This window comes from Prinia subflava, chromosome 3 (assembly GCF_021018805.1).
Source record: "Prinia subflava isolate CZ2003 ecotype Zambia chromosome 3, Cam_Psub_1.2, whole genome shotgun sequence".
NCBI lineage: Eukaryota > Metazoa > Chordata > Aves > Passeriformes > Cisticolidae > Prinia > Prinia subflava.
The window spans coordinates 47,153,045-47,162,195 of record NC_086249.1 but is presented as its reverse complement, the minus strand read 5'-3'; positions in this window follow the sequence as shown (position 1 = coordinate 47,162,195).

The window sequence follows — 9,151 nt, the reverse complement described above, 5'->3', positions numbered from 1 at the left end:
ATTTGCTTATGCCTGATGGTTTTATGCTGTTTCTTGCTTTCAAGAAGGAAAAACCCACCTCCTCCCAGTATCACTTACTGTGCTTTTTGCTTTGCCAGTCATCCTTCTCGTGTAGTATGCAGGTTCTCTGGGCTATTTGCAGTCCCATGTGCTTATCTTACTCTCTCTGGCAATTTTTGTTAGTTCAGTGCCACCTACTTGGCAACTTCACCCATCTTTGGTAGTCGTGTTGCTCACACACTTATGCAAAATGCTTGGTGATGGCATCTTGCTGTGCCTAGAGTGTTGCAAAATACTTATATTCTGTTGTTAGTTACACCATCCTTGTACATATCTAAAAGGAAGGTAGGCATATTAATTATATTCTGACTAATACAACTATAATTTCTAGGTGTTGCAGACCTCTGTTTTGCTACACCTGCGTATGTCATCCACCCCTCTGAGCTGTCTTTCTGTAGCACAGCATGATTGCAGCCTTTACTCTCTTACTGTAGGAAGCTGGTAGTCACGCTGTGTTGTGACTTTGCAAGCAGTTGGATATTTTGTTGGCTTCTCCACGGCTATTTCTGCAGATATTGAATCTTCAGTGGCCTGCTGGGGAAGAAAAGAAACTATATTCAATTACTAATAAGGCTCTTCATAACTCTGCCTCAAAGATACAGAATGCTTTTTCTCTCCTGAGAAAGCAATTCTGCCAAAAATAAGGTCAAGGAGTGGGCCTCATCTCTGTCAGTATGATATAGCATAATTTGTAGAAATAATGCTTGGATTAACTGGTAAGTTTGCTGCTTTGCCTTTGAACTCATCCTGTCACTTTGATTTGAGAAGCTGCATTCCTTGGGGGATAGGAAGAATGAGGATGAAATTTTCCTCAGCTTTGTCCCCAGCTCTGCCACCATCTTCCTTTATGACCCTGAACAAACCCGTGTGGACATTATTTTGTAGAATTTTATCTTGTGGTCCTTGAGATAATTACAGGGAAAGTCATTGATTCAGAGTCAACGCAGTGCTCAGGAGAGTGAGTCTCTGGAGTGGCCTTTTGTCTGGTGCCCTCTGCCCCTTGGCAGGTGTCCTGGACAGCACCACACCTCAGGGCACCTCGGGATGTGGAAAGGTGTGCTGCCCACGCTAGGTGTTTGTTCTCCAAACAGCAGGTGAGCCTGATCCCTGTGCAGCCCTTGAACCTTGAACTTACTCTTGGCTTGCTCAAACCCTCAGTTTACTCATGAAAGGGGAAACATGACATCTGCCTCACAGAAAATGTTTAGGCAAAAAAAGGCAGCTCCTCTTGATATCTGTGTAATCATTCCCTGGGGTCATGCTGGATGATGGGATGGCTGAAATGCTAACTAACTTGTGGCTAGTGTCCTCACCCCTCCTAACTGATGAGGTGTTTGTCATCATCTGGAGGAGTCATGCAAGCATTGCTCACCCAAGATTTTCCATTTATCTTCTTAGGTAATGAGGGAAAGTACCTTGGAATAGGAGCTGGCAAGTAACTGATGGAGTCAAAAGAAATAGGGATACTTTGACCTAAGGAAAGCAAAGTGAAAGTGTTACTTCATAGGTCCTATGGGTAATTTGAACAAACCTAATGTGGTAGCAAGAGTGTTTTTTCAATTTAAGGAAGAGTCATCCCATGCATTTCACCAAGTGGTGCATCGCCTGCTGAGCCCATGAAACGCTCATGAACTCTCCCTGTGATTTGGGTCTCATCTTATGACTCCACTGCAGTTTAGGGAACTAGTCATTTAACTACATAAATATTAAAAATATTCAATTAACTTTGCTTGGATCTGTCTGGCACTAAGAAAGGAAAAATTCTAGGGTTTGAAATATATGACTTGGCATGATTATGAGGAGAAATGAATAATGTTTTAATGAGTGATTTGTAATTATTTAATAATTAAAGAGCTCTTATGAATATTCTTGAACACCCTGAGGAAAGACTAAATTGTATGCTGATTTCATCAAGCATTCAAATCTAATCAGAAATTATTTTTATAGCATCATAGCCTATAAGAGCATTGCCACAATAATGCAGATGGAACAGAAAAGTGTCACACTGTAACTGCTCGTCTCTTTTTAGTATAAGCTCCTGATTTTTCCATGCAAAGAATTTTTCTGCACTAATGAATTGCAGCTGGACTCTCTCTGGCAGGTTGAGGGTGCATCAGTTTTGGTTTGTAAACACAGAAGAATGGTGGTCCCTTGCTGCAGAGGAGATTGGTCCCACTCACCCCTGCCTGGAAACAAAGACTAAGAGAGACCAAAAAGGAAAACAAGAAGATGCAAAAAAAGGAACTCTTTCACTCCTGGCATGAAATCATTCAGTCTCAGCTTAGTCTCTGGAAATCCAATTTCCTTTAATTTCTCTTCCCATCATATGTATATTGCAGCTTTGGGCAACACTTTAATAGGATGATGTTTTCTCTGTCTAGTCCTGGAAATACTTTTCCCACAGGTACAGCAAAGGTTCAAGAACAAGGTAAATTATGTGAACCATAAATCATCCTAGATTTTTCTTAAATCAAATATAAAGGGTCAGGCAAATTTTTATGCAAAACAGTTTTATGTTAACTAGTCCTCCAAAAGTTCTGAAAAGGAATAACAGGCCTCTGGATGAAGATTGTCAGAGATTCATCAATCCATTTTTAAAACTGACCCCTACAGGCCAAGAAATCAATTCCGAATCTTACACAGAAATCCCCTATCAATTTCTGAAAGCAGTTTGGTATGCTCATATTTGATGGGATGGAAGAAAGACCAGATGGGGGCCCTCTTCCACATGGATGTCAATACAGTTATTACTTGTGAGGATATAATTGTCCTGTAATGTTGCATGAATAATTCATTTTTAATTCCATATTAGATTAATTTCATCTCATCCTCTCTTTGTGAATTGTTCTCCAATAAGTTGTAATTTTCTTGAATATATTTATTATTCAGAATAGGCTATAGGACTCATGAGTCATTCATTTCAGGTAGGTGACATTCAAAATTTGAGACTTTCAGAATGGACATAGAGGTCATTTTTGTACCCTGTTACACAGATGAAATACACAGAACTAAGTTTCTACTTCCAACATATATTTACAAATCTGGAATTCACTTGCTTTTACTATTCTGTAGTGCTAATTCTAAATTCACCATCTCAGCAATATCTCCAGCAGATTCATTGGCTGAAATATTTGAAAGAAGGAAGAAGTGCTGAACAATTTCATTAAAAGAATCTTGAAGAAAATATTCACACAGCTTTTTACAACACTGAGTGACCTGACATTCTGCCAGAGATGAAATAGAGAACTTATTACCCACAATTCAGATTTACCTTTGAATATTTTCCTCAACTTTATTTATATAAATCAAATGTTGTTGATCAGAGTTTACCACTTCAATGTTTTTTCCCCTAAAACTCCTATCTTCCCCCATTTTCAACCCACAAAACCATACAAAGGTTAAAACCCACAATTTTTTGATAATTCCTTAATTTTGCTGAGACTGAAAAGAATATCCATGTTTACAGAGGGAAACTATTCACTCAAAAACAAAAGCATTTTTATATACAATTTTTTTTATCGGTTGAATCATAGAGCTCTTTCAATAGATATCTGCATTTCTAATCATGCAAGCACTTATCTTTTGGTAAGTTCTCCCCATCCAGAACTGGATTTCCTTCTGTTGCTAAAAAAAAAAAAAAAAAAAAAAAAAAAAAAGCAAAATCCTGAACAATGCAGCTATTCTGGGATTATAAATTGGGCCTGTAGAAATCACACGGGTTTTCTACACAGCCTGTAGAGAATGGGAGGTATACCCAGAGTGTCATACACCCAGTGTAATAAAGACACCGAGGGAACATAGGACAAAGCTGCTGTTGTTTGGGGGCCCTACTCAGCAACACAGCCTAGGTCTCATCACCTTGATGGCAGGTTAATTTAGGCAAAATGAAGGTTACAGAGAAAAGAAATGTAAGAAGACAGGTGAGCAGACATGGAGAGATCAGAAGAACTTGTCTGGAAAGGATGTACTTACAGTGCTTCCTCCTTATGTCCCCATGTAGCTTGGGAATGGAATAGAGAGGGACAGTTCTCCCCTCTGACTCTCTCCGAACAGAGTCCTCAAAAGTCTTTTTTTGCATTTGGTGGGGAAGGATACACTTTCATCCATGCCTTGAAGCAAGAGCATGCATCATATTGATGTTTAGGCTCAGAGGAGGACTCTTCACCAGCCTGAGGGATTTAAATGTCATACCATATTGTAGACATGGCTCAAGAGAGCTGTGGCACCCCAAGGCAAATATTTATGGAAGCGTTTGTGTTTGGCTTCTGAAAGATAGAGCAAGTAGTTTTGGTACCGGGTTTCAAGTTACAGGGCTCATCTGATATAATCTGAGCAGAGAGCAAGGTGAAGTCAGAATGTCTTTAACAATTGTGTCCTGTGCGGATGAAAAAGGGCTCACTGTTCACAAGGGGATTGATAAAACAGAGAAAGGCTGTAGGTAGGTAGCTGGTAGGCATTATGCTGTGTGTCATGTGGGAAGCAAAGGGAGAAACCCCTCAGCTATAACCTATTGTTTTCATGTCCTGTTACAGTAAAGGATCCCCAGGAACCTTCTTGACTTCCCTTCACTCATGCATTATATATGCCCTATTTTACTGCATGAGGAAGTCAGACCCCATGCTCAAAACCCTTGACATAATGAGGTTGACAAGATGATATGAAAAAGGAATAAAAGTTCCAGAAGTTTGAAGTTCCAGAATTTTGAATTTCCAGACAGGAGTTTTTTCATTAGTACCTGAGTGTGTCCTGTGGCTGCGCAGAGTACACCTAACCTCGCCAGCAGCATTGAGCTTAGTATCAAGTGTTTTTGGTCAACACTGGATACACAAGAAGAGAAGCAGAAAAGAAGGAATAAAAGAGACAGGTACAAGAAAAACAACTGCATGAAGTAGAGAATAAATTATGAAATTTTTTTTAAGTTCTGAAGAAGCCCGTGCTTCAGGCTGTTTTCACGTTATTATCATTTGAGTAAGCAGCAGTGACCTTTGTAACTAATCCAGTGTTTCCAACACATATTTTGTCATTCTTTTTTGTGGAAGAGCCCTGATGAGTTGGATTAGAAATTACACCATGTTCAGGATTAAGTCTGCCAAAGATTAAGAACCAAACATTGCAATTTTTGACTAGAGAGTTCTCAACACCAGAAAAAAATTTAGAATAAACACAAAGTCTCACTCATCTTACCAGAAAATAGAGTATTATCTCCCTGTTTTCTCTTATGACTGAAGTGAGTTCAGCATTTCACAGGGATATACAGTAAAGTAAAAGTACAAAATGAAGGGCAAATGCTAGTAGATATTCAGGATCTTACTTTCCCCCCTGTCTTATAGAAAAAAAAGTTAAATTGTGCAAAGCATCAGCATATGAAGAGCACTCACTTAAGAGTCAGATGCCATTTAGGTTATAAGCAGAATTTGTTTGCTGCTGTCATTACAGGGTCCAGTGGGTGCAGGTTTGCTTCAGCAGTCCATCTCAATGCATCACAGTTGGTGGATTCTGCTTTGGATCCGCCTTCTGGAGAGACATCAGCAGTTTTGGCAGGCCAGCCCTGAAAGGTGTGCAGTCCTTTGTGCATTCCCAAGACTCAGTGTCAAGTGATTTGTCAGGCCTGGAGTGTAGTGCATTATTCTGTCTCTGCTGTGAAAGGCTTGTCTCTGCAGTAGTATTGGGGATTGCAGGCTGGTGCACACTGCTGCTTCAGGGAAGGAGAACAAAACTGTTCTGTCAGACCTGAATTAAGATGGATTTTTGCTGAAAGTTCTTGGAATTGATTTCTTTCCAGTTTCCTTATTGGTAAGAGACATCACAGTTGGGTTCGACTTACAAAATATCATTGATTTCTCTCCCCAAACCACAGATGATTCAGCTTGTAATTTCCTCTACAATTATAGAGCAGGTCTCCTTAGAAACTGCTTGTATCCATTCAAAGATTCATCTTGTGGAAACCACATTTCCCCTCTCTTTGGCCAGATATGCTTGACATGAGACCATAAAAAAAAAAAAAGTGGAGGAAAGTACAATAAACATTTTCCTGCTCCCCTTCCCTCTTTTCTCCTTCCTAAAAGGAGATTCACAGCATTGCAGCTTCATTTGTGTCTCGGTGCCTTGGGATCCTGGACCATCCCAAGTGGTGGGGCTGGGCGTGCTCATGGCTCTGCCAGAGGCCAAGGTGCAGCACAGAGGTCAAGGTTTCTCCACCCTGACACATCATCATGCCACAAAAGGCTGGTCAAACTAAGCTGATTTCCCAACTGGCTCTGCCTTGGTTGGCTGTCCTGTGTTTGTTTCTCCTCATACACAACTTCAGCACTGCACAGAAGTCTCCACCTTCTCTTTGCATGCCCTGTGACCCCCAAGGGAATGTGTATTCATGCAAGGAATCCCTCTCTTGGAAATTGCTTGGCTTCTGGACTTGAGATGGAGTATCAGATAAACCACAGGATCTTGTTTAGACAGATAAATCATAGGACCTGATGACAGTTTGAAGAGCTTTGCAAGAGAGAATCTTGTGCTGGGACAAGGTCACCCACAGAGTGTCTCTAAGGCCTGCTCTACCCTCAGTACTTTTCTGAAAAGGTCAAGATAACATTAAATTGCTTTTACATTTGGAAAAACTCCTCAGGTCTTCTGCCTTAGTAACTGAAAAATGGCTTTGTGCTGGCAATGGAGGAAAAACCATACTCAGTTTCTGTTCCTCACTGTGCCACGAGAAACCCACAGATCGATCTGAATTCCGTCATTATGGTGGCTGTAGATTGACACTTCAGTAAAAGATACTGAAATCACATCTGTTATGTGGAAAACTTTAATCCATACCCGTGAAGAAATAGAGAAGGTGTAAAGAAGAGACATGAATAAAAGTGGTGATCTTTAAGACAGAAATTTGCAGCAATGTGTAGATGTGTGCTTCATATACATTCGTGGATGTATATGTATGCATATATGCACTCACATACACATGTGGATAACAGCTATGTGGAGGTATTAAAAATATGCAAAGAATATTAAAACCCACCATCTTATTAATAAACTGAGAGAGATCTAAGAAAGGATATGGTAAAAAGAAGATAGATGCCAGATTTGTGGATATGTGCCCTTCTTCCGTTTTATTCATTAATCTTTTTTTTTTGTGTAGGGAGAGAAATCTTGGTTCTTGCAGTGTTTATATTATGCCAGCTTTTTACCAGCATGGTTCTTTTTCCCTGACAATAAACTCACTTCCAATATTATACTTGAAATCTGTTGCTGTACAAAGATTTTTCCTCAAATGGGTGGGATCTGGTCTTCCCAACACCTTTTTTCACATTGCTTCAAGTGTCTTTGTGTATCAGGTCCTTAAGCTGGACAATTCATTGTGAAATCATAGGGGTCTGGAGGCCAAATGCCTGTCTCAGAATGGGAGGCAGTGTGGGACACAGCCCAGTGCTTCAGCGAGCACTGTAAAGCCTTTTTGTGCAGCTAGGCAGTTGGGCACATGGGGATTTAATTTCTGTAATTTTGTGTGTGTACTGTGGTGTGGAGAGGTGCCTGCTTATGGCTGTGTCAGCTGGAGGGCAACACCTAACAAAGATTTTGCATAAACTGTCCCTTTGGGAGAGGATTTTCATATAATGCCAATATTGAGGTCTGCTGGTAAAACAATGTTATGGGGCAGAGCTGAGAAGCTTTTCAAGCTCTATTAAATTTACATAGACTCTACTCATATTTAATCCCGTTCAAACATCCTTGTGTACAGCAAATAACTTCCACGATCCTTGAAAAAAAGCACTCATGTACAGTGCACATTTGCATTGATCTACTTATTTAAAATCCAAATATTTAGTAAAGGAGCCAAAATTGCCTCCATCCTTCCTCTATACAAACACAGACTACATACACACCACTAGGCCCAGAGAAATCTTTTCCTTAAAATATCTCTTGACTCCTAATTGTAGACGGGATATCTTTTGGTGACAGCATATTTTTTACAGACACGACAGACAGGAATCCAGATCTTCCCTAAGTGCAGTGTGGGTGATTTCCAAGAGCTTGCTCAGCAATCATCGAGATCTACATGTCCAGCAGTTTTGGGGGCAGTCCATTCTGGGGCATGTCCACCAGCATGGTGGATGCCTCTTACACGGAGCACAGGAGATGAGATCTAAAATCACACCAGTAAACTCCTAGATAAGCTACTTGATTTGCCGTCTGCAAAACAATACCTGGCTTCAAAAAGATGCTTTGTTTTCCAAGTAATACAGAGCAAGATGTGTTCTGTCTTTTGCAATGAAATCAGTGGATGAGGACTATTGTGCTAATTCTAGATAACAAGGGAAAAAAGTGACCAGTGTTCTCTACCCACTCTTCAGTCTCAGCACAAAATTTTTGTAAAAGACTTCATTTCTGAGTGCTTATCCATTTGCTAAACAGCAGCCTCCCCACTGCAGCTACAGTGCTGATACATTTTATCACCTCTTTTTGTTTTTTGTCTTAGAATGATTATGAATTGTGATCATCCCAAATGCATCCAATACCTGGTATCTATTCACTGCACACTTCTGACAAATAATCTTTGGCTTGTGGGCTCTTTGTGAACATCCATATTCCAAATATTCATGGAGGTGCATAAGCCATGCTACACATGTTTTGCTCCTGATCCAGTGCAACTAATTTTCAGCAGCAGAGTTTCAGATTGTGAATTAAAATTTGGGTTCTATTATTATTTTACAGTACTTATTGGAAAGTTTCAATTTCACTCACTAACTTGGTACTATGTTTGAGCTAAAGTGGTACAGAAAGTTACAGAGGATCAGAGATTCCACCGAAAAAAAAGCATTTTTAGATTTTCAAGATTTTCAACAGACTTCATAACCCATAACCCCCTGATAAAAGTCAGTGGGACACTCTGATTCCATTTCATTAGGACTTAAATTAAATGTTCCGCCTCTGCCTTATTAGCACAGTTGAAACTGGCTTGTTTGAACCACAAAACAATTTCAGAGGATTTTCCTGGATCTGTCATTTCTGCCTACATGAAGATAACTGTTTGCTGTCTGGTTTGATAGCATGGACATGTTCTCTGCCTGATGTTAGGATGCATGATGCTACTCGT